This window comes from Pleurodeles waltl, chromosome 4_2, assembly GCF_031143425.1.
Source record: "Pleurodeles waltl isolate 20211129_DDA chromosome 4_2, aPleWal1.hap1.20221129, whole genome shotgun sequence".
NCBI lineage: Eukaryota > Metazoa > Chordata > Amphibia > Caudata > Salamandridae > Pleurodeles > Pleurodeles waltl.
In genome coordinates, this window is record NC_090443.1 from 487,601,514 (window position 1) to 487,629,024 (window position 27,511).

Genomic DNA, 27,511 nt, shown 5'->3' on the forward strand with positions numbered 1-27,511 from the left:
TGGCAGTTACATGGTGGCATTCGAATCGGCAAGACGCGCGATTCTTTCCTCGTGCTTAATTCATGTTATTCATTGTGCGCTACCATTCCTTGGCAGTTACATGGTGGCATTTGAATCTGCAAGACGCGCGATTCTTTCCTCGTGCTTAATTCATGTTAATCATTGTGCGCTACCATTCCTTGGCAGTTACATGGTGGCATTCGAATCTGCAAGATGCGCGATTCTTTCCTCGTGCTTAATTCATGTTATTCATTGTGCGCTACCATTCCTTGGCAGTTACATGGTGGCATTCGAATCAGCAAGACGCGCAATTGTTTCCTCGTACTTAATTCATGTTATTCATTGTGCGCTACCATTCTAAGGCATTTACTTGGTAGTACTCGAGTACAAGTCGCATGATTTATTCCTTGAATCTACGTTGTATTATTCATGGTGCACAATCCTTCTATGGTGTTTACTACCTATGTGAAAATCTGCAATGTGCGCAATTCATGTTCCAACATTTTGAGAGAAAACAAACGGCTAGAGTTTTAAGATGTAATGTTGTGTGTTCCTAATATGTGTTCTCAAAAAGGATTCATAGGATGGTTCAGTACTTATTCAGATTGTTTTCCTGATTCTCATGCAAAGGAAAGTAATTGAATTTGAAAGTTTCATTTAACCTCTCTTGATTCCCTCACAGGTATCCAGTCATCTTGAAGCTTTTGCTTCCTACAGGTCTCCTTCCCAGCTGTTCCCTTCCTAATCCCCTTTTCCCCACTTGGACTCTCTTAGACTCTGTGACAAATCTAATCAGAGTATTGGAGCTGTCTTGTGGTGGAAGTGTTGGGAACGTGCACAGACCCCGAGGATCTGGTGACTCTGACACCATGGAGCAAGTAGGAGACCTTATCACCTCTAATACTATGGCTTATGTATCATCCCTCAATAACCTGTTGTCCCAAAATAGTATGGCAATGTGAAGCTCAAGCTCACTGATCCCACACAAGGTCATGCATACATCCAGCTAATCTTCATATACCCAATACCACATCAGGATGAAATGATGGCCATATAACCCAGCCGTGTTGCATCAATAAGTACAGTAGCCGGAAGAAGGTGACATGGAAACACCCATGTCACACTGTAAATAATCCCTGATGGTAACTTCACAATATGTCCATTGTCTAAATAGGCTCATGTAAGTTATACTGATGTTGCTCTGATAGATAACACATCTTGCACAGAAAGGTACACTGGAAACAATTTGGCCAAAATGTCTGAGAGATTTGTATACAAATATCCACACCACAATGAATCAGCTAGCCCCAGGGAAATCGCCTGTTTTGATTGGTAATGCTGTGAATACCCCACTCAGATTGCATTGGTAAAAGCCACTAGTCCATTTAATGTTGTAGAGGCCCAGGGAATCTCTAGTACTTGTAGAAGGCACTTAACATGCTGCTCAACGTGAAGGCACATCACTGTCCCTTTTTGCCATGCAAACACAGATTCTCTTGAATGAATGAGTGCACATAATCACATATGATTTACACATACCTGCAAGTTACTACCTAATGCATGCCAACAATTAGGTAATGAACCTTCACCATTTAACATGTGCTAAGCACTTCATCAAATGATTCTACATCAATGGCATGGAAATGCACATTGTGAGCAAAAACTAGTCCTACCTATCATGTCCTTCATTGCTTTTGCAATTGTATATACCAAATTACATGAAGTGACGTGTGAGGATATGTGAACCACCAGTTAATGGTGACACACTCCTGTCTGTGGTACAAAATGAACTATAGCCCCATCACATATGTCCAATTCCAGACATGTTGGCATGCATGAGGGAATCAGACATCATCCCATGAAGACAGGTAGACCATGCATGTAACAGCAGTGAAAATGATATGGCAAAAGTGAAAGGTACACAGGCTAATATGTAGGCATAAGGAATGATGGCAACAGTGATGTAATCAAAATCAGGTCACTGTAAATTCACTACTTACCAGGGGAAAGTATTGCACAGTGACTGCACCTAAATGGCAATGTATGCCCTGTCACATATATGATGGACACCTTCACATGAGAGACAGTAGTGAGGTACCAACACTCGTGACATACTAAAGACAAGTGGCCTGTGGGGGAGAGATGCCAATATACTCACTTGACCAGACACATGGCTGAGTACAATGATATATTACCTCATATTGTTTGTTTTTGGGGCTGACACACCTAGGACAAGTGGACTATTGGGTACAAATGACACCCACAACAACAACCAACATGACCTAATTGATCACTATATTCAGCCATGTGTTGACCCTGGAGAGTATATTGGTTGTAGACTGCACTCTGTTTTGTCCTATGTCACTGGGCGAATAGGCAAGGTACATCAGCTTGCACCAACTTCTATACCTACACAAACAGTAACTTATCTTGTGTGTCACACATGGTCCATCTCCAATCTTCAGGGGCAGATGGCAGACTCTAACACATCAACTTGGCAATGTAACGGGCAGGAACATGCCCACTACTCACACCCTTGTAGCTGCTGTGCTCCCCTCAAATGCCCAACAAACTCAAGGTAGGCCACTGCCAGATTGTGGGCAAATAGGGGGATCAGGGTCCGGTGTATGCCCCCACAACATTGGGAGGACAGCCCCAGCGGGACCTCTGCAATCTTCTGGGCCCAGTGTCTCAGGTTCTTCCACCTCTTGCGACAGTCGGCGCTCCGCTGGGTATGGTCCCCCCCCCTCAAGGGTCTGCACCTTCCAGGTGATGGCTCTCCAAATCCCTTTCTTTTGATGGGCGTTGACCTGTATGGATGCAATAGACAAACAAAGAGATTACAATTCCAGTTTTGAGACAAGCTGGTTGTCTTACACACATTTCAGAAACACCAAGAACAAAAATATTGTAATTTTCAACATACCACAAGTGTCAAGCACACATGCTGATGAGTACAGGGACATAAATACACACTTTTGGACTCATCTGCAGCAGTTGCGGCTGGAGTCAGGACAAAGTGGCAGGGTGGGGGCAGGAGGATGAACAAAACAAAATAAATAAATTATCAAAAAATAAACTTACCTCGACCCCTTCTGCATCAATGCACCGCCGCTTTTAAGGTCTCTACTGCAGGCAGACACAGGCTTCCAGCCTGCCCTGCGGCTAATCCTTATGCTGCTCTCATGTTACTGGCAGCATGAAAGCAACATCAGGATTGGCCTGAGCACCCTGGGTTTGCGCTCCCAGGCAGACTGGGAGCTTGTGTTTCTGTCCCCAATCCGGCAGCGCGCTTAGGTTGGAGACAGCTTAGTGCGCATGTGTGTTTGGCCGTCCTGAGGTGGCTGGCCAAACACACATGCGCACTGAGGAGAGTGCACACCACTCCTCCTCCCTGTCTTTCATTCTCCCACGGCCTGCCCCAATAAAATAAAATGATAATAAACGTTGTTTATTATCATTTTATTTTGAAGGTTTTGCAGCTGCTGCCGCCGGCAAGGGGGTGACGCTCCTCCACCATAGTGGAGGAGCTGCCCCTAATATGCAGACTAACCCACTACCCTGCTCATGGCATACACTGACTAAGTAAGCCCACTGACACCAGGTGGCCCAGACTCAAGCGATTTGTACTGTGATGTGAGCCTCAATGACACACAACACACCGTTGTGACCTTCTGAAAGGTAAACGCCTTGGGCCTGACTGGGCAGACATGTTTACATCCAGCCACATTGACTCAATGCATATAGTCCCTACAGGCAACTACCTTAGTACAGACTACACCCTAGGACTCAAGTGACAATGAAAGGGCTGCCATGGGTGGCACGGGAAGACTCTTCCCTGTGCATGTGTCGACATGTGACCTAACAATATAATCTCATACCACTTCAGAGTGGGTTTGTGTGGTATGTACTTGTGGCACATAACCCACAGAGAAGTAGCCATTCCACAGAGATGGCATCCAACATACTTAGGTATGTTTGTCTGACTGGTTGCATGTAACCAAGCTAATGAGTCATATGTAATGCCCTCCCCTGAATTAACCAACTGTCTGCACTGTAGGTATGTCACCTGTGAAGTACACCTGTACTGTACAACCATGACTCATGTAAAGGTGACTACATAGCTGTTGGAGTAAGGGATCCTTCATAAGTCAAAGACAGACATTGCCAAAGAGGGTCAACGGAAATATCTCCTAGGTCAGGGTGTTATCTATGTGCCCATTCCTAATGCAGTCAATGTACAGAGGGTTTCAGGTGACGTTTTGCCACTGAAGACTCATATTTGTCACATCCAAGGATCTGCAGGTCTATAGGGAGTGTGCCTGGTGCCAAAGTTACATAGCCACAGTAACTCTACCCCAGCCTAGTCTATGTCCCATACTGGGAGAAACATTTGACAGGCACTGGTCTCTCCGGGTTGATTATACAGAACCTACATGACACTCCCATTACCAGCACTTCCAATCATGACAGTGCGTCCAGTGCCTATCCTCTTTGTGAGTTCAGGGTTGTGTGACACTCTGAAGGGACAGTGAGTTGTACATGCTTCTCATAAAACAGTTTGGCAAGGCCAGATGTGGGCTGACTGATCTTTGGGACTATAGACATTGCTACCAAGAGCCTCACATGACTCAAAAAGTATACATACACACCTCATGCTGTAATGCACACACGTGTTATTTTACAGTTGATAACATCCTATCCAAAGACCTGTCATTGTATTGCTGTTGAGTCTCCTTGCCTAGATATATGAATGCAACAGTATGAGGTTTTGTGGCTTATCACACATCACACAACACAATGGTAGTGTGAAATAAATAGAGTACTTGTCTGTACTACCAGTACCATGTGCATCCTTTGTATGGAACACAAAATGTGACAGCAGGCACCTGAAAAATTCACACTGGAACTCAGAGGCACATTGTAGCCTATGAGGAGGAAAGGATGGTGTATAACCAAGTCAAATATCCCTCTGAGGTTCTTACCTGCTCCTCTGGTGAGCTATAGAGCTGATCATACAGGGGAAGGACCTCCTCAACGAGCCTCACCAGCTCCTCAAGAGAGAAGGCAAGGGGCCCTTTCACCTCCTAGGCCTGGCATTATGCTCCCAGAGGTGGCACACAGCATCTGAAGTAGTGGAGGTATTGATGGTAGCAGTGTCAGGAGTCAAGTGAGTTATTTAGTAAAATGTGGCGTAAATGTATGCCATGTACACGGTCAACAGCAATTGGGCAGCACCAACATTAGCCTATGGCTGTGTCCGCTGCAGTTGAAACCACCCACTGCGCGGTCAACTTCGGCCTGCAGCTGCGGAGGGGGTCCTAATGTTGAATGAACTAGGTCAGGCATCCGCCATTTTGGTGGTTGTCACTACAGTAGTGGGCCCTGTTAACTATGTCACAACATCAATATGTGTGTCTGATTATCTCAAACAATGTAAAGCAGCCCTGTATTGCTTGTCCTACACAATCACCAGTGTAGTGGGTTGCCAGTCACAGATGGCATATTTCGGCGGTGTACAGTATTTTTGGCAGTCGCAACAGACTATTACATTTGGAGGGGCATATGAGAAGCAGATAGTTAGGTGATGGCCAAAACCATGTAGTAGACACATGTGTGGACAACCAGGCAGGTTAAATTTGGTCCTTGTGTAGTTGACACCTGTGATGTGTAATCAGTGTAATGTATTTCCAGTCAGAAATGCTTTGTCACATGATTTGGTCTTATTCATCATGTATGTTGGTGTGAAAACAGTGACTAATGCTCCAACTCATGTAATTTCACAAATAGGTACCCTCTGAAAAGGAGGAAGTGACAAGCTCCAGTGTGCCTTCCATTGCCAGACTTTCACACCATAGATACTAGTCACATCATCAAACAGTTCTATCTGAATAGGCAAACAATTGTGGATTTATGTTGTCAGTTGGAGCCAGATCTGACGCCTGAAAACACAAATCCAACCTGCATACCACCCATTGTGAAACTCCTGGCAGTATTGCACTTCCTGGCCACAGGATCCTTCCAATATACTGTGGCCATATCTGGTGGTATGTCCCAACCTATGTTCAGTGGTGTGTTAAGAGACGTGCTGTCAGCAATGATGACACATATGATGTTTCCCAGATGTGAGCATACAGCAAATGTGAAGGCTGACTTCTGTGGTTTTGCTTGCCTCCCACATGTGGTGGGGGCCATTGATGGCACACATGTTGCCTTGAAGCAGCTGCAGGCCGGTGAACAAGTCTGTAGCAAAAGGAAAAACTTCAATTCCATCAACGTGCAAGTTGTCTGCTTTTCGGATCTCTACATCTCAAACGTTTGTGCCCGGTTCCCTGGTTCAGACCATGATTCCTTTGTAATGCGGAACAGCACCATACCCCAGCTGCTGTCACAACTGCAACCGGAGAGGGCCTGGCTGGTTGGTAAGTCACATCTGTCCTTATTTTGTATGATCAATGTTAGGTGCTGCAATTATGAATTGAGTGACTCATTGTTGCACTTATGTCTCATTCCTAAACAGGAAACTCAGCATATCCAAATCGTCCTTGGTTATTGGCGCCACTGAGGAACCTAACTACGTCAGGCCCACAGAAGAACATGGCAGACAGTGAAGCAGGCTTTTGTGCTCCTCAAGACCAGATTTTCCTGTCTGGATAGGACTGGTGGAGCCTTCCTCTACTCACCTGGGAAAGTGTGTCAGATCACTGTACCATGCTTTATGCACCACAACATTGCCTGGCAGAAGAATATTCCTTACATCTCAGAGGAGGGGGAGCCTAAGGTGCCACCGGGTGAGAATCCTGAAATGCCAAATGAAGATGATAGTGGTGAAGAGGAAGGAGCTGACTTGTGACAAGATCTCATCAACAGCTTCTTCTCATGAGTGTAAGAATGACTCTGACTGTACAATGAAGTGGAGTTGTGATTATGAATGGAGTATATTTTTGGAAATAATTATGGAGCTGATGCTCAGGCAAAATCCACCACAGAATGTTTGATGAGGAAACCTTTGACACATTCATATTTTGATGATGTTGCTTTGTTTGTGTTATATTCTTTCTAATGGACTATGTTCTCCAGACCTTTGCTATGTGGCTTGTGTCATATGTATGGTTTCATAACTATACTCCTTGTTTTGTTCATTGTCCACTTTGTCCAGGTACCTTCACCATGAGATCTTCAATTGGGCATTTCAGAGTTGTAACACTGGCAGGTATATTGTGCTGTTGAAACATACGAAGTGGCAATGGATTGAACCTGGAAATGTATTTCATAGACTTTGGGTGTAGTAGACTTGTTTCACGACAGCTTGCACAGTGATAGGAAGGAAGTGCAGAACACTCCATTGGACTTGTTTGTTGTTGTGTGGTGGCTATGAAGCATCATGTGTGTCATCATTTGGTCACTAAAAATGTTGTTGAAGGCCAACTTCATGTCAGTTCCCCTTCACATTGGCTAAACACTCTTTGTGTCCGAACTGTTTGTAGCTGTTAATGTATTTCATCACTGTAGGCCAAAGTGCCTGTGGCACATCACTGACCTTTGTGTGATACCATCAGATGCAGTAGCACTGGATTGCAATGACCCTGTGATGAGGAACTGTTGTACTGCCATCTGTCTGGGTGTTGCATTCTTTGAGGTGGGCTTTCTTTTGAGAGTTAGGGGCTATGGCTCCAGCTGACGACATCAACCATGACCATTTTTTACTATTTAAAAGGACAATGCCTGATGTGTCCATTACTACAATGTTCTAGGGGTCATTATCTGTATATTTGGTGGCTTACACAGTCTGACATGATCATGTCTGAAATTCTATGTTTCTGACATATTGACAGCATATGTGCTGAACAATGTAATAAAAATATTTTCTGAATCAAGACACTTGTATGTATGTGTTGGTGTGTAGTGGTTGTAATCCTAAGCTGGACACTGTGTACCTGCAACATATCCCTGCTTGCACAAGTATATTGCGTCTGCATTGTATGGTTCACATGGTCCTACATATCTACATAGCTAAATGTGAATTTTAGGTCAGCAGACAATGAATTTGTGATGGGTGAATTTCATACAGTGCTAATACAGAAAATACATTTGGGACAGAAATAAACAAAAAATTAAAGTGAAGGAGTCAGTGAAGTAAATCATTAGAGAAGATGCCACATCATTGGTAGTCCAAAGTCCAGATTACTCCTCCCATTGAAACTGGAATGTGGTTCAGGATAAGTCCACAGACTGTATGTGTGACACACAAAGGGGGACATTAAGGAAGATGTTTCTTGCTGACAGTGGTGGGTGTCTTGCCATCCGCATCTCCTGTATGCTTGCATGGACATCCCCGCGAGAGGGGGGATCAGCTGCTGCAGTGGTGTCTAAGGGTGGTTGTGCCTCTGACAAGGGCCTCCAGGTACCTGGGCCTGATGTAGTTGCCCCACAGGAAGGAGAAGATTAGGGTGGAGAAGCCCTGCTCAGGTTTGTATGGATGTCCCTCAGCACCCCTGTTAGAGCGGCCATGTTAGAATTGTGGGCCTCCCTCTGTTCCTACATGTCCCTGTCCTTCTGCAGCTGGTTATTTCAGTTCAGTTAAGACCTGGTCCATCACGCCCTGGGACTCCTGATAGACCCCCAAGATGTGGCTGATGATATCCTGGTTGACAGTGGCCTCACGCCGCTGGCCCACAGCACCCCTGCCACACACCCTTTTACCCCCAGGCTGTGTCCTTGACACATGATGCCCTCTCCAACTGGGTCCTGGAACCTCAGTGTCAGGCATGTTGGGTTGCACCACAGGATCCAGGACTGGGAGGCACAAGATGGTAGAAACTGTGCTAAGTACACAGGTTTGGGGGGGTGTTGTCACCTCTGATGTTGACGTAATAGGGCTGGGGGGTGCAGTTGTGGGTACTGTGAGACTCACTGTTGCCGTCTGACCAGGTTTCCCAGATGTGTCAGGACCGTCCTCCACGTTCATGAGTCCAATTGTGTTGCATCACTAAGGGCTTCATCTGGGGGTGGAGTAGTAGTCTGGTTGGTGGACAAGCTATGCCCAGGGACTGTGCCAGCTCGACCTGTTGGGAAAGAGAGTACATTGTTATTGATTGAAGTGTGACATCTACCTCTAAGGTTTTGTGTTTCAATAAGTGGAGACATTGGACATTCTTAAGCGGTAGGTTACCCTATTGTGCCATATTACCATGGTATTGGATTACTTGACATGACGTGTGAAGCTTGCCTAGACTATTAGATTAAAGCAGCTAAGTAGATGTTCTGATCAGTTGCGGTTTGGATGAGGGAATGAAAATGGCATCTTACCAACAGTGAAGCAAACACAGTGGAGAGGCAACTTGCATTTGGCCATTCGGAGGTCTAGTTGAGTGTGATAAAGGCAAACACACAACTTTGTTGTATCTGTATCTGCAGTCATCATGTGTGCAGTGGTGTGTCAATGTATTTGCTGCCACTACCAATTTGCTGATGCAGCTTAAGGCCTTATGAATAGTTGTTGTACACAATTGGTAAGGTGTCATTCCTGTCCTCACCTTGGGATACCAGGTCAAGATGGAGCAAGGTAGACAGATACACCTCTGAGGAAACAGCATTTGATAATTAACACACAGGTGTATTTGGACATGTGAACACTAGGCTGGTGCTTGGATTTACAGAAACAGTGCCTATTGGGCTTTGCAGTCAGGTCACTCCCTCTACTTACACACTGACAAATGTCATACTGCCAAGTAAGTAAACGTCATTTGTGATTTAACACACAGGTGTATTTGGGCAAGTGAACACTGGGCTGGTGGTTGGAGTTACAGAAACGGCCTGTTGGGCTTTGCAGTCAGGTCACTCCCTCTACTTTACACACTAGACAAATGCTACATTCCCAGGTGAGTAAACTCCATTTGAGAGTTAACACAAAGGTGTATTTGGGGAAGTCAACACTGGGCTGGTGGTTGGAGGTACAGAAACAGGGTCTATTGGGATTTGCAGTCAGGTTACTCCCTCTACTTTACACACTAGACAAACAGCTTACTCCCAGGTGAGTAAACTTAATTTGTGAGTTACCACACAGGTGTATTTGCGCATGTGAACACTGGACTGGTGGTTGGAGTTACAGGAATATGCTGTCCTGGGAGTTGTAGTCAAGTCACTTCCTCTACTGCACACACTACAAAAGGTTGGGTATGACATATTGTTGGCAGACTGCATTTAGGTTGGAGCATACATTTACATGTTGAGAAATACCATGAGACCTGGGATGACTTATTGATATTGTCACATTTACAGGCACCATTCCAACGTATGGCATGGGATGTGCTTTGGTCGCCGTGATTTTATGTCCAACAGTACACATTGACAGTCTTACATGTGTTTTCTTTTTGGCACCGCTGCCTTGGCGGTCTAGCGGTCGACCACCAAACTCAGTGGAGAGGAATACTCCGTCATCAACGTGACGGATATCCCATCTGCCCTATTATGATCCCATTATGTCCAATGGGGATCGTAATACAGAGGACGGGATCTCCATCAAGTTTGTGGCGGAGTATTCAATCTGCCAAGTTCTAAATTAGGCCCTACATTTGGGGACCTTGGTAATAAGCGGGGAAATAAGAAACTGCATCTCAAACTTCAATATACCTCGACATTAATCAAGTTGTATTCTCTGGAGTCCATAATAGGAGCTTTATGTAAATTTTAAATATTTTATTAATCATTAATTCTCAAATAGTTTCCTTTTTTAATAGCAATCAACCATAGGTTACAGACCATAGCATAAGGTGTGTCCCATATATCTGATCTCTATTCTAAATTTGTAATACAAGAAAAATTTGATCGAAAAACTCTTAATGAGTTTTCCAATAAAAGAGCAGTCACGGCTCAGCAGCAAAGATTCATTGGAGTCTGTGAAGATAAAATAGCAAAATGGAACAAACATCTGGGAGTCTGTCTAGCCACTAAAGCTATCAGAACTCATAAAGAGGAAAGTAACAGTCTCTGAGGCAAGAGAGATAGAGAATGGTCTGAGGCGTCACAGAGCTGTGTGTAAAGTGCATCTAATCCTCTCAGAAGGGAATGTAAATTTAGGGTGATTACCCTGTTCTTTCTCTGGAACAAGTTTTATGCATAGCATATTGATACAAAGTTTAACAATTCTTCAGATAATATGCAAGAATATCCAATCAGAAAGCGAGAACAGTATGACACAGGAACAGTTTCCGGTGGAGATGGTAAGTACTACGAAAGAGTGCTCAAAAACACGATACATTTGTAGAAGTTTCAACTACAGCGAAACATTTCACTATTTTCCCAACCACCTGGGTTTCTGAAAGAAAGACCATTCATGTAAATTCCAGGTATGATCACATTAAGTCGCCTCCTTTCTCACACATCTTCACACTAGAAGCCTATTCACAAAGAATCAAGTTTTAAGATTAGTTCAGAAAGTTTTGAGATTCCAATGCAGGTCAAGCGGTAAATAATGAATAGAAAAATATAACTTCTTTGTTAGGATAGGACGTTTGCGTCATGAGAAGTCATGCAAAAGTCACAAAAGAAACATTTCTGATGAACGAAAGCATAGGCCTACAATTCACTCAGACAAGTTATTATTTTGATGGATTTCATTTTTATTAAAATCTCTAGCACCTCCCCCATCTGATGATCTGAATCAGAAAAATTAATTTACAAATGTAAATCAGAATTCACTTTCATCTTCTTCTGTATCTCATCTTTTCCGTTCTAAATTTTCTCTTTCTTTTAATCTTTTATATTTTTCATTAACTTGTCATTCAGTTATACATCTTTTTTCAATCTCCTTTGTAAGTCCCTTGCTCTTTTCTTTATTAATATCATTTTTATTGCTTTATATATTGCTAATGTCAAAAGAAAATAAGCCATTACTATTAATACAGGAATTAAAATAGTCTTAATAAGTTCTCCTCCTGATACCTTAAACCAACTTGCTATTGTAGAATATCCTTCAGTAAAGCTTTGAACTATTCTTGTAGTTTCTAAAGGTTCAAAATCAAGCTTTAGATTAGATTTTCAGCATTTTGCAAACTCTGCCTTTCTCTGCACGTTAAATATCTAAGGTATTTTGATTCTGCCAAACCATAGATTTAATTGCTACAGTTCAGTGATTTCTACTAAGATCCATAGACACTAGTTGATAATCTGTCTACTACTGTTGAACGCTTTCTAATTTTCTCATCATTTAACATCACTCCTACAGCAAGTGCAATTGCTCCAAATATATCTCCCACTAATTGTGATCCCTCATTCACACTGAGTGTATATCTATGTGCAGGTGACATTGTTAATGCATCTAAACTGTCTGTATATGGTATATTTTTTGAAAAAGTAAACCTAAATAGCAAATACCCTCGCAATCAGCTTGCAATCTAAAATAAGCATTCTCTCCACATATGAAATATACTCTAGGCATTGTTGGATCTTCTTCTTGTAATATTTGCCAAGATCCTCCAGACAATTCAAACACATGATCACAATTACTATTTCCCACTGGTACTTTTCTTCCACTAATTCTTCTCTTGAACACACACACTTTTCCCTTGTGCCTTTATTTAATTAAAGCTTTGAAACAGACATCTTTTTTCTCAATCCATCTTCTCCATACATTCTTTTGAACATCTACCTTTCTATATGCGCTTTTTGCAAATTGTTCATTTCGAGTCATCTAGCATCAAAACAAAAGCTTTTTCATGTGAATTCATTAAGCATCCTCAATTTCCCTGATGCGCCTGAACAGTGTTAACAGGAAGAAACAGTCTAAAGTAATGCCATGAAGTTTCAATTTCTCTAACTTGTGGGTGTAAATTCATGTTCTTCATTAGTGGAACGTTTGAAAGAACCATGTCAAAATTTGAGTAATATTATTCAAAATGTCTTTATCTATATACTAAACTAAGAAATATACTGCATGAAACAGCATAGAAAAGTGGAATATGGTGCTATGAAACGTGTTATCAGGTAAAGATGGCATGTTTGCACAAACATAACAGTCCTTAACATCAATAGCTTCAGTGTATTCTTGTATTAGTCTGAAATAAATATTAATTGAATAACTTAATTCATGTAATCTACAAATGATGCTTTCAACTTATTTTTATTTTTACTTGGCTTAGATGTTGCATTCATAAACTCTATTACTGATTTCTCTATTTCTGCTGTGAAGTGTATAACTAAACCTATTGCTACCCCTACTAAAATTATAAGCGTAAATTAAATTCCTAAAATACTCTGCATCTAGTTCTATTAACAGTACACATGTTTCTCAAAACTCACATCTACTACCAATAATTGTAACATTAAGTTATGCTTTCTTTGTTAAAGTTGAATAATATCAATATCTTCTTTCTTCAGGTTAATTTTCTTTAAGGTAGTCTTTTCTTTTAAGCTTTGTTAATAATATCTTCGTATAGACTTCCTTAACCCTACTACGTGTTATTCTAAAAATGTTATCCCTACTCTTCTGTTGCTCTCTAGGACCTGGAGACCCTTCTTATCTTCTTTCAATATTTTTGTTAGTCTCTTTATCTATAAGATTGAAGAGGCTTTATTTAGCATCTTTCACAATTTCATTCCAGTAGTTCCTTGCAATCAAATGTTTTTCCTTTTGATTTTCAAGGAGGTTCAGGCACTTCTTTGCCCAATCAAACAGTTCTGAAGGTGGAATGTTCAAAATTTTACTGACATAATATGTCCATTCTGGTGACAAATATTTTCAACAAGGTGCTCTAGATATTCTTGATCTTGTGAGCGTATCTTCTTCTTCTGTGCCACTTATACCACTTTTTTGCTTCTTCTTTGATTGACAATGCTATGTATTCAATTGTCATTCTTCATTTCTTTCGACAGTAAGCTTTTGGCCATCTGGCATTATGTATATCACTTCTTGTCTCTACTCCAGAACTCGTTCCTTCTCCTGGGTCTTCACGGTTTTCTGCTTATACTGTGACTGATTCAGAATCCACTTCTTCAACTTGGTTTCATTGTTCTACTCCTGTGCCAAGAACTTTAATGCCACTTTGTGAGATGTCCGGCTATTGGACCCCTTTACCTGCCAGAGTTTCTTCACCCCACCTGCTTCTTGTTGTCTCTGATCATAGGAATTGTTTATCTGAGTCTGATTTTGTACGACTTGCGGTGGTACGTTCACCAATGTTCTCGATTCTGGCTCATAAAACACTGTTTCTTCATACGAATCTCTCGTTCTCTGGGTGTGTAGAGCATGTACTCAGTTCGGAATTTCAGCACACTTCATTGCTGTGTTAGTGATCAGAATTACTTGATAAGGGCTTTTCTAACATGGTTCTAGGCAGGACTTTCTCACATGTTTCTTTATTAAGACCCAGTCTCCAAGACTAAAGTTGTGGCACTGCTCCTGATGTGGACACACAGTGACAGTTTCAATTTGTCGAGAGATACAATGTACCACATCAGCAATGTCCTTTACAGTAATCAAGTACCATGTCATCTGTAATATTCACACGTGCAGTTCCTGGAACTGCAGGTAATTTCATTGCTCTGCCCATCAAGATTCATGTGACAGTAAACTAGTCTTTCTGTCAGGTGCACTTTGTAGACTCATCAACACTAAGCAAAGCATCAGGCCATTTCAGTGAAGTGGAAGCACAAACTTTTGCCAGTCTTGATTTAATCATCCTGTTAAGCTGCTCCTCTATGCCTGGAGCTTCTGATTGATAACTGCAATGTAACTTCTGTTCAACTCGTAATGCTGAACACAACATTTTTATAATCTCACTATTAAAGTGAGTACCTCAATCAAACTGGTATTCCGTACTTGGGCTCTAACTCCCTCAAAAGTTACTTTGCTACAATGAGACTTTCATTTCTCCTTGTTGTGTAGGCGTTCACCCATCTGGAGAAAATGCACACATTCACCAGGACGTAGCTGGATACAAGCTAGCCTGGCTGAGGAGGGGTGTTACCCTAACACCGGTCCCAGGATGCTTGTTTCTAGTTCAGGGAAGATCTGGCCTGGCAGTTTGGGCTGGACTGTTCCCATGGGGGACTGGGTCAAGACTCATTTGCATATGGTTGGATCCAAACAGGAATGGCACAGGTAGCAAAAAACTTTGGATTTAGGCCCAGTTCTCTGTACTCGGGGTGAATGTTTGACATTGTTCAGCATTCCGTCCATTGCTTGTTCTTTTTGCAGTTTGTTTGAAGACACTTTTTGTCTGTTCTCCTGCCAAATAGTTCAATAGTGCAATGGTGTCAATTTTGCAAGATTCTTTTACTTCTGATGCTACCAAAAGGTCATTGTTGTACTGCTCTAAGACTGAGCTGCAGGGCATTATCAATGATTCCAGATTCTTTTTCAAGAGCCGGTTGAAAATGGAAGTACTGTCAGTATAGCCTTGTGGGACACAACACCATGCTAATACTTTTTTCTCGGAACATAAACAGGTACTGACTGTCTTTGTGTAATGAAATCGAGAAGAAAGCCTGGAAGAGATCAATTACAGTAAACCATTCAGCTTTACATGGAATTTGATAACGTATGGTGGCAGGATTCTGTACCGCAGGACAACATGGAAATATGATTTCATTCACCTTTCTCAAATCTTGGACCATTCTGAATTTTCCACTGGGATACATAAACTCATAATTGGTGAGTTGCATGGACTCCAAATTATCTACCTCAAAATGCCCATTTTCAGCATCTCAGTGATCAGGAAATTTTCTTGGAAAGAATGCATTTGGTTATACGTTCATTCGGACTGGTTCTACTCCTCTAATTAATATGATATCCTTTCCTGTAAAATCCCACACTTCTGGATTTACTGTCTATTTTAAATCTGCAGGTATATCTTTTGTTGTCAGCATTGGATAAACCCCTACTGTCTCTTGTTGAGCAATTTCAAAATCTACATCCTCATCATTAGTTTGAAACTCAACTCCTTGCAGCATAAAATAGATGGTGCAATTTAATTTGCACAATTAATCTCTCCCTAAAAGGTTAACAGGATTTGAATCACAAACAACAAATTGATAGTTTTCTTCAAATGAACTTATTTTTACAGGAACCTCTTATGAAACTGGGTTTGTAATCTGTCTGTTTGCAACTCCTACAACTTGGATCTCTTTTCTCTAGAGGGGTAGGTCTGGTACTTCTGCCGTTCTCACAGTGGAATGGGTAGATCCGGTGTCAATACGAAATGACAGTAAGGGCAGTTTTTTACAGTGCAGCGCATTCTCCTTGTTTGCGCCCAGCGCAAGCGAGGACAATGCACCATATTAGTTTTAATGTGCTGGCCCGGAGGCAGCTTGTTCAAGTGAGAAACGGAGCAGTTTGATGCAGCCTCTCTGTGTTTTGCTGTGCCGGCGGCAACCTGCTTACACTGTTATGTCTGAGGAATCTATAGGACCCACTTTCCCCTCTCCAGAGGTCTGCCATCAGGGGCGCACTGACAGTGCGCCTCCTGTCAGCTTCTTGGCCTCTGCACTCGTGTCTGTAATACTGTGCTGGGGTAGAGACAAAGGGAACATTCTCTGGTGATAGCACTGGCGCTATATATGCGCCAGTGCTATCTGTATTATCTGTATTATCTATCTGTATTACAGAAAGGGCCGCACAAGCATCTGCGGGCCTTTCTGTAATACCAAAATGCCCAAGGGGGTGCGCATTGTGGGCGCACATGTCCATTGCAAACCCCCGGCACTTTTTCATAACACGGCCCCTGGTGGCCATTCACCTCACCTTCCACAAATGGTTCACTCTGCCTACCTCTAAAACTGCGCCAAGCACGCAATCTACCTCTCCTCTCAGGCACGTTTATTGTTACGTGCCTGAATCTAAGGGCCAGATGTAGCAAAACTTGGTTTTGCGACTCGGAAATTGCGACTCCGAGCGACTCGCAATTTCCGAGTCGCAAAACCATATGCAGAACGGTGTCTCAGACACCGTCTGCGAGTCGCTATGGGGTCGCAAAGACCCACCTCATTAATATTAATGAGGTGGGTCGCAAATTGCGGCCCCATAGCGACTATGGGCACTCACTAACATGGAGGCCTGCTGTAGTCAGCAGACCTCCATGTCCGTGACTGCTTGTCAATAAAGCAGTTTTTTTTTTTTTAAGTGTAGCCCGTTTTCCTTAAAGGAAAACGAGCTGCACTTAAAAAAAAATCCGAAAACTTTTGTTTCGGAATTTTTTCAGGGCAGGTAGTGGTCCCTTGGACCACTACCTGCCCTGAAAAAATATTTTGGGGTCCATTCACAAAGGGGAAGGGGTCCCATGGGGACCCCTTCCAATTTGCGAGTGGGTTACCATCCACTTCAAGTGCGACTCCATTTGCATCCCACTGCGAGTCGCAAATAGGAAGGGAACACCCCTTCCTATTTGCGAGTCGGAAATGCATTTTGCGAGTCAGTTCCGACTCGCAAAATGCATTTCTGCATAGGAAACTCCGGTTTGCGACTCGCAAATGGCAATTTTTGCCGTTTGCGAGTCGCAAACTGTTTCCTACATCTGGCCCTAAATCTCCATCACTAAACATAGAAAATTGCTGGATTGCATTCTGATTTTGCATCTGCATAATGTAGGAAAGTACCATCTTGTCTGGCATGTTACCCCCATATTTCACTGTATATATGTTGTTTTAGTCTATGTGTCACTGGGACCCTGCCAGGAAGGGCCCCAGTGCTCATAAGTATGTGCCCTGTATGTGTTCCCTGTGTGATGCCTAACTGTCTCACTGACGCTCTGCTAACCAGAACCTCAGTGGTTATAATCTCTCTGCTTTCCAACTTTGTCACTTACAGGCTAGTGACAAAATTGACCAATTCACATTGGCATACTGGTACACCCATATAATTCCCTAGTATATGGTACTGAGGTACCCAGGGTATTGGGGTTCCAGGAGATCCCTATGGGCTGCAGCATTTCTTTTACCACCCATAGGGAGCTCTGACAATTCTTACACAGGCCTGCCACTGCAGCCTTCGTGAAATAACTTCCACGTTATTTCACAGCCATTTACCACTGCACTTAAGTAACTTATAAGTCACCTATATGTCTAACCTTCACCTGGTGAAGGTAGGGTGCAAAGTTACTTAGTGTGTGGGCACCCTGGCACTAGCCAAGGTGCCCCCACATCGTTCAGGGCAAATTCCCCGGACTTTGTGAGTGCGGGGACACCATTACACACGTGCACTGCACATAGGTCACTACCTATGTACAGCGTCACAATGGTAACTCCGAACATGGCCATGTAACATGTCTAAGATCATGGAATTGTCCCCCCAATTCCATTCTGGCATTGGGGGGACAATTCCATGATCCCCCGGGTCTCTAGCATACTACCCGGGTACTGCCAAACTGCCTTTTCGGGGTCTCCACTGCAGCTGCTGCTGCTTCCAACCCCTCAGACAGGTTTCTGCCCTCCTGGGGTCCAGGCAGCCCTGGCCCAGGAAGGCAGAACAAAGGACTTCCTCTGAGAGAGGGTGTAACACCCTCTCCCTTTGGAAATAGGTGTGAAGGCTGGGGAGGAGTTGCCTCCCCCAGCCTCTGGAAATTCTTTGATGGGCACAGATGGTGCCCATCTCTGCATAAGCCAGTCTACACTGGTTCAGGGATCCCCCAGCCCTGCTCAGGCGTGAAACTAGACAAAGGAAAGGGGAGTGACCACTCCCCTGACCTACACCTCCCAAGGGAGGTGCCCAGAGCTCCTCCAGTGTGTCCCAGACCTCTGCCATCTTGGAAACAGAGGTGTTTGTGGCACACTGGACTGCACTGAGTGGCCAGTGCCAGCAGGTGAAGTCAGAGGCTCCTTCTGATAGGCTCTTACCTCTCTTGGTAGCCAATCCTCCTTCCTAGGTAGCCAAACCTCCTTTTCTGGCTATTTAGGGTCTCTGCTTTGGGGATCTCACCAGATAACGAATGCAAGAGCTCATCAGAGTTCCTCTGCATCTCCCTCTTCACCTTCTGCCAAACGAACGACCGCTGACTGCTCAGGATGCCTGAAAAACCGCAACAAAGTAGCAAGACAACTATTAGCAACTTTGTATCACTTCATCCTGCCGGCTTTCTCAACTGTTTCCAGGTGATGCATGCTCTGGGGGTAGCCTGCCTCCTCTCTGCACCAGGAGCTCTGAAGAAATCTCCTGTGGGTCGACGGAATCTTCCCCCTGCAACCGCAGGCACCAAAAGACTGCATCACTGGTCCTCTGGGTCCCCTCTCAGCACAACAAGCGTGGTCCCTGGAACTCAGCAACTCTGTCCAAGTGACTCCCACAGTCCAGTGACTCTTCAGTCCAAGTTTGGTGGAGGTAAGTCCTTGCCTCCCCACGCTAGACTGCATTGCTGGGTACTGCGTGATTTGCAGCTGCTCCGGCTCTTGTGCACTCTTCCAGGATTTCCTTCGTGCACAGCCAAGCCTGGGTCCCCGACACTCTATCCTGCAGTGCACAACCTTCGGAGTTGTCCTTTGGCATTGTGGGACTCCCTTTTGTGACTTCGGGTGGACTTCGGTTCACTTTTCTTCCAAGTGCCTGTTCAGGTACTTCTGCGGTGCTGCTGGCTTCTGTGAGGGCTCCCTGACTTGCTGGGCGCCCCCTCTGTCTCCTCCTCCAAATGGCGACATCCTGGTCCCTCCTGGGCCACAGCAGCACCCAAAAACCTCTACCGTGACTCTTGCAGCTAGCAAGGCTTGTTTGCGGTTTTTCTGCGTGGGAACACCTCTGCAAGCTTCATCGCGACGTGGGACATACATCCTCCAAAGGAGAAGTTCCTAGCTCTCTTCTTTCTTGCAGAATTCCAAGCTTCTTCCAACCAGTGGCAGCTTCCTTGCACCCTCAGCTGGCATTTCCTGGGCTCCTGCCCACTCTTGACACTGTCGCGACTATTGGACTTGGTCCCCTTGTCTTACAGGTACTCAGGTCCGGAAATCCACTGTTGTTGCATTGCTGGTGTTTGTTCCTCCTGCAGAATCCCCCTATCACGACTTCTGTGCTCTCTGGGGGTAGTAGGTACACTTTACACCTACCTTTCAGGGTCTTGGGGTGGGCTATTTTTCTAACCCTTACTGTTTTCTTACAGTCCCAGCGACCCTCTACAAGCTCACATAGCTTTGGGGTCCATTTGTGGTTCGCATTCCACTTTTGGAGTATATGGTTTGTGTTGCCCCTATACCTATGTGCTCCTATTGCAATCTACTGTAATTTTACACTGCTTGCATTACTTTTCTTGCTATTTCTTACCTAACTTTGGTTTTTGTACATATATCTTGTGTATACATCTTATCCTCATACTGAGGGTACTCACTGAGATACTTTTGGCATATTGTCATAAAAATAAAGTACCTTTATTTTTAGTACTCCTGTGTATTGTGTTTTCTTATGATAGTGTGCATATGACACCAGTGGTATAGTAGGAGCTTTACATGTCTCCTAGTTCAGCCTAAGCTGCTTTGCCATAGCTACCTTCTATCAGCCTAAGCTGCTAGAAACACCTCTTCTACACTAATAAGGGATAACTGGACCTGGCACAAGATGTAAGTACCTCTGGTACCCACTACAAGCCAGGCCAGCCTCCTACACATAATTTTTGGATTTATCTTTGGCAACTAATTTTGATTTTATTTCATATTGTTTACATTTGGTTGAACCACAGATACTTGAGGAGCGGGAACAAATTGAGTCTGATTTTGCATCAGTACCAGGGCTCGAAAAATCTACTCAACCAGCTTTTTTGGGGACTTGCTCCCCCCTTTTGGTGAGTTGACAAAGAACAGGTGTTCTGTTCAGTCAGAAAGTGGAGGAACAATAAAAGGCCTTTAAATCTTGTTTTTGTATGTCACATTTACTGTTTACAGACCCAGGACAAGAGTCAGTGTCTTGCAATTAATTTTCCATCTGATGGCAGAGTTCCAGGATTTTGTAAGGTGAACTGTCTGACCTCCTGTTTAGACTGTGAAATAAAAGGATATAGAGTGTCAGATTTTTCCTAACTCAACATTTAAATGACTAAGTGAAGTGTACAAACATTTCCAAATATATTTCAGTAGTTGTGAAAGCTCTTTTTTTTGCATTTCTGTGTGATGAAAAAAGTATCTTAATAGGATGAAAATAAATTAGAATATTTTACATGTTGATATGCAAAGGATATGTTTTCTGAAACCCATTTTTCACAGATTCTTAAAACACTATATAGTTTTCTCAGTAAAGCTGCAGGTTAGTGGAAAGGTTTTTGGACATTTCTTGGAAATTTACAGTGTGTAGATGACAATATGCTTCCACATCATGGTTTAGTAATATATTTATTAAAAGTGAGTGTTTAAACAAACTGAGAAACACTGCTGCCCTAGTGGCAATGCTGTTAGTAAACTAAAAGCAAGCCATGGGTCATGTGTCCCCTATATGTGGGGTAAATTATACATGCAGCAAAGTTAAATCTACTTAATCAAACAAAAGAGGTTCTTTCGTACTGCAGAAGTGCCTGGCCCACATATTTGAAGGTGCAATCTTATTTGAGAATTAAATAAAAAGTGATTCTGTAATACTACTTGCCTAGGATCACACAATTTGAGACCTCTCTAGGGGTCAAGTACATTACAGTTAGGTTGAGTAGATTAATCAAGTTACTTGACCTGCTGATCTAGTAAAACTTTTATGATTTTTGAGGCCTGAGTACTTGTTGAATAGGAACATTTTGTACCTGCATTTGGTTTACTCCCTATAACTGATTATTAATAATCCTATCTGGATTGAGTGTGCATTCATGCTTCCAATGCAACACCCTGTTACATAGATGACAAGGAGTCATCTTCGTCAGTGTCTCAACATCAACACCCATACCTGGATCAATCGGAGCACCTCTTCCTCTACCTTGAGACACCATCATCCCTCCTTGAACGCTTAGCATTCTTGCTTGAAAATCACCTGTCTGGATTCCACTTGAACCATTCACATTCTGAACTGCACCACTATTTCCAAGAAATGACTGATTCTAAAAACCCCTTTGTGCAAATTTTGTCTGAGCCAACATAATCTTCTCTTTAAGCTTCAGCTGTTTTGTCTCTTGTTCATCACTACAATACTGTGCATGTTTCGAAATCTCATCTAAAGAGTTTGTCTGCCAACAAATCAAATTCTGCTGTATGTGCTCACGATTCTCAAGTCTCAAACCAAGCACAAACAGTGTAATGAAAAATCCCATATCAAGATGCATCTGTCCTGTATGCTGTTGAAATGCCTTTGTCAATCTCTCTTAGTATTCATGCACAGATTCCTTAACCTCCTGCTGAATTTGATTCAAATTAAAATAATCCAAATCCTTACAAGGAACTCAGCACTTTAAAAATGTTATCGCTTTATTATACTTAGTCATTACCAGAGGTGAAGGTGCGTTTGTGATAGGATCTCTTGCCAGTTCTGCATCTGGCCATTGAATAGCAATCTTACATTCCGCCTACAAATCACGCAGAACCACAGTATCAAAAAACATATTCAAATCCATCCATAACAACTTGGACATGTTGCCAAACCTCTCGACTTGTGTGTACCACTGCATAGGACTTTCCCTCAGCTTTGGAAAATTGTTAGTAAATGATGCAAAGTCTCCCCTTCTCCAATGGACATGAACATAACCTCCTCCTGGTATCTCTCTTAAGATTCGAGTTGCCTCCTTTTCAGAACGTGTAGTTTGTTTTCTTTTTCCCCCCTCATCCTCTTCTGCCTATTTCCTTTGCTTGTCTTGTTTTTGTGACCATTTATTTTCAAATTTGTCAAATTCACTCAATGTGCGTATTTTTTTTTATAATTCAGTGAAATGTATTTGCATTCCTGAAGAACGCATGTTTTCAATTGATTCATCATTTAATTGTACTCTAAAACGTCTCTGTTATGGTTCACTTTTAGAAATATCAACCTCATATTTGTTTGGCAATTCAGTCAATTAGTCATGAACAGTTGCAGCTTTTCTTGTAATTTCTTTAGACAGGTAACTCAATGATTTCTCTAAATACTGGTTTATGTGATCAAGAACCAAACATCCTCTAATGATTTCTTCATTTTTTTTTTTATTTAGGCACATTTAATGGTCTCTCTTTTCTCTGAGACTGGACTAGTACTTGAACTTGAACTGGTACTTGGTCTTTCTGCATCCTCACCCTCTACACAATTTTTGGCATCTTCTTCAAACCGAGGAAGAAGTATACCACTCTCTGACAAATTACTTTCACCTGTCATGGTTTGTGTTCAAGACAGTCTTCCTTCTCTTAATGCTTGAATGGTTTTTGGTGGTGCCCACACAACAAGCTGTGAATTTTGCAATGTCGGGATAAACCCATTTACTGGTATAACTCCAGTGGCTTCCTGAACTACTGTAGCTGGCGTACGAACAACTTGTGCAGGCACTAGCTGTGTTGTGTCAATTCAGTAATTCGTGCTGGATTCATAATCACAGAAGCTGTAGCATCTGTAAGTACTACGGTTTGAACAGTTCCCATCTGAACTCCCAAAGGTTTCTAAGTTCCCCAAAGGTATCAGAAGACCAGCTGGGCAACGCTCTCCGCTTCCACCTCCCAGACTCCTACACATGACCCTGGACAAGCTGCAAATAGCTTCTCCCAGTGGATCACAATGCGTGACACCATCACCCTCACCAAGACAGTCAAGGTCACAAAGCAAAAGAGCAAGCTGGTTCACTGAGGAACTGCACTTCTCCAAATGCAACTGCCAACAACGTGAAAGGAAGTGGCACATCAGCGAAAAAACAGAGGACTGCACTGCCTTCAGGACTGCCTTCAGCCAGTACCACTGCCTCCTAAAAGAAATCAAAAAGAACGTACCAGCAGACCACATCAAAGCCAGCACAAACCACAGCAAAGAACTGCTCGCCATCGTGAAAGAGTTCACCAAACCTACAGCCACCGAAAATTACATCACTCCCTCCCAGGAACTGTGTGACAACCTCGCTGACTTTCTCCACAACAAGACCTCGGCTATCTATGAAAACTTTGAACGCCGCCACAGACAGCATCAACCAGCTCATATGCACAAACACGATCCTGAACTCTTCTCACCCACTGGAAACTCCTCACCACGCAAGACACTATCTCCATCATGAACTCCGTACTCTCTGGAGCACCCACGGACCCTTGCCTCCACCACATCTTCAACCTCTGAAGCAAGGCAACCGGTGACTAGCTCAGGAAAGTCCTGAATACCTCCATCACCACAACTTCTTTCACAGAGATCTAGAAATGCACTGAAGTGAGGCCTCTCCTCAAAAAACAGCTGCCGACCCAGACAAATTGAAGAACTGCTGGCCCATCTCTGTGCTCCCATCTCCAGCAAAAGGCCTTGAGAAAGTGATCAACCAGCAACTCACCCAACACCTAGAAGATCATAACTACCTGGACACCTCCTAATTTGGATTTCGGCCTAACCTCAGCACTGAGACAGCCCTGATTTCAGCCACAGATGACATCAGAGTCCTCCTGGACCATTGGGAAAAAGCAGCCCTCATCCTCCTGGAGTTGTCCGCTGTGTTTGACACCGTCTCCTACCACATCCTGATCAACAGACTCCACCACATCGGGATTCAAGGAAACATCCTCAAATAGATCACCTCATACCTCACTGGCAGAACCCAAAGGATCAGTCTACCACCGTTCACCTCAGAGCCCAAGAAAATCATCTGTGGAGTCCCCTAAGAATCATCCCTCAGCCCAACCTTCTTCAACACCTACATGACTCCCTGGTTGTCACTATCAGATCACATGGACTCTGCATCATCTCCTACGCTGATGACATACAGCTCATCCTCTTACTGTCTAAAGAACCCTCCACCACAAAAACTAGCTTCCAAAGATGCATGATGAACGCAGCGGACTGGATGAAGGACAACTGTCTCAAACTCACCACTGAAAAAACGATAGTCCTCATCTTTGGGAACAACACCTCACCATAGACTGCCACATGGTGGCCTCCAGAGCTCAGCATCCCACCCACCCCAACAGACCACGCCTGTAACCTTGGCATCATCCTTGATAGCAAGCTATCCATGAAGGAAACAAGCCAACGCACTCTCATCCACCTGCTTCCACACACTTCGCTTGTTTTGAAAGATCTTCAGGTGGCTCTCAGCAGACACCAGAAGGACCGTCACGCAGGCCCTCATCACCTGCAGACTTGACTATGAAAACATGCTCTACGTCGCATCTCAGCACGTCTCCTGACGAGACTTCACACAATACAGAACTCAGCTGCAATACTCATGCTCGACCTCCCCAGAAGGAACCACATCACACTCCATCTTAAAAAACCTACACTGGCTCCCGATTCAGAAGAGATGCCAGTGCAGGATGTTGACCCAAGCCTACAAGGCCTTGCATAACGAAGGACCAGCATGCATCAACAAACGCCTGACCTTCCACAAACCGACCAGACACCTTCAATCAGCTTCCCTCTCCCTCACAGACACCCCATGGATCCGTCGAGCCAACAGCGGAGGGTGCTCCTTCTCGCTCCTGGCAGCCAAGCTTGAAACAGACCCTTGCACCTCAGGACTGCACTGTCAGTCCAGCGATTCAGAAGAGAACTAAAGACCGGGATGTTCGAATTATCATTCCTCCATGCAGCAGCATACGGCTCCAGCGCCTCAAGACCCTCATGGGTGATATGCCATGTACTATAAATATTTGATTGATTGATTGATTGAGCTGGAACACTTACAATTGCTTGCTGAGTTACAGGAAGTGTAGTATCAGGTTGGGCAAAAATCAGTTACTACTGACTGTGGCACAATCGGCTTAGTCGATACGGGTTGTAAATTTCCAGGTGTTACTGCCTGCATCAGGCTAGTAACTTGTGAAACAGTTAGATATGTAGGAGCCATAGCTATTGTCACATTATTTGTTAAATGAGTTCCATCATTTCGTATAGAACCCACATAAGGTGGCAGACGTTTAGCTAGTAATTCATCTAAAATATCATCACCAAATCAGTATCAGTGTCTGATTTTGTTTCACCTTTTACTGCTATATACCCTTTATTCTTTTTCCTTCTAGGCTTTTCAACTTCTCCAGCCTTTGTATTTTTCTCATTTGTAAGTACAGAATATAATCTAACACCACCCTCTATGACACTTTTCCTCCATCTCTGACATTGATCATCCCAAATTGCATCTGAATAATTTCTTATTGCCTTTTTTGTTCATCTTTTGCATCTCTCTCCCTCTCTTTATTTCGAGCGATTTTCTCCCAAGCACCAAGTGCTTCAAATTGTGTAAGTCTAGGAGGTGGCTTAATTTCATGGCGTTTTTCTCGTAATTTGTAAAGAATTGTCAAATTAAATATTCCCCATCTAGGGAAACGCAGCGGACCCTCTTTTGTCAGTGATCTTGCACCACTGACTAAGCCAAACACATGTATGTAGCCCTTCATTATATGATACGCTGCCATACCCTCAGGAGGAGATTCTTCACACTCCCTTATTGGAATCACTACATCACCTCTCATTAGACTCCTAAAAGCTTTAAAATATTTCATGATTTCAATTTTATTTTCCATAGAATCGATAATTGAAATTACAGCCTCTCAATTGTTTTGAAATTGTTCTATATACGTCAAACTTCAGAACTCTTTTTATCAAATCACAATGCAGTTCCGTAACTCAATAAACAATCTCAGTGCAGTGCTTGCTGTAATACAACTAATCACAGTGCGATGTTACTCCAGCCAACCAATACGATGGCAACACAATATGATGCAACAACTTACTCCTGGCAGTAGCTCACCCTGTTTTACAATTTTGCCGTACAATGCAAAAGCCCAAACTAATAACTTAACAACATGAAATAACATCAGTCTTTGTCTGCTTCTTCTTAAGAAAACATTAGTACAATCAATGATTGGAAATTGGTTTTTCTATTCACAACAATGAGTACTCCGCCTGTAGGAAGATCATCTAGTTAGTGTTGTGTTGCCTTTGTGCATCAGGTTTCACAAGCACTAATCAAAATTAGTACAATCACAACAATTTACTACGTCCATATATATTTGTGTAATTGACGACACCTCATGACTCCACTTCTCTTAGCAGACAAGAATACCAAAACTCTATATCTTATTTGTCTATCCCGGGATATTAGACTATTTCTTAGTCCGATAACCTCTTATGTTCTTCAACAAAAGCACATATAACATATAAACAATAGCAATGTACTTCAAAACAACATTAGACAACTTTCAATATAATTCATACTCATAAATCATCACAATTTCGATGCATAACTCTGTTGATACTCACACCCGTCGATTCACAATTTTTCATCCACAATCTGCAACAACTTTAGAAACCACACTCCATCTGTCTCTGCAATCAGGTTCTGGGCAATTGGGCTTTATATAATTTTGGCACTTTTGAATTTTTGCAGTTTCTTTTCCTCGTCATTAAAACCTTACCTCTGCTACCAACTTTTTGGGGGCATGGAGAGTATTTTTAATTTTATAAAATCTCTGCAGCTCT

The 27,511-nt window shown here is 43.1% G+C and overlaps 1 protein-coding gene across 1 annotated transcript in view; it reads left to right on the forward strand.

Annotated features, from left to right (window-relative positions):
* Nucleotides 1-27,511, forward strand: part of LOC138293901 (coiled-coil domain-containing protein 159-like) — a 236,959-nt gene that overhangs the window by 182,309 nt on the left and 27,139 nt on the right. The gene's annotated exons all lie outside the window — the stretch shown is intronic.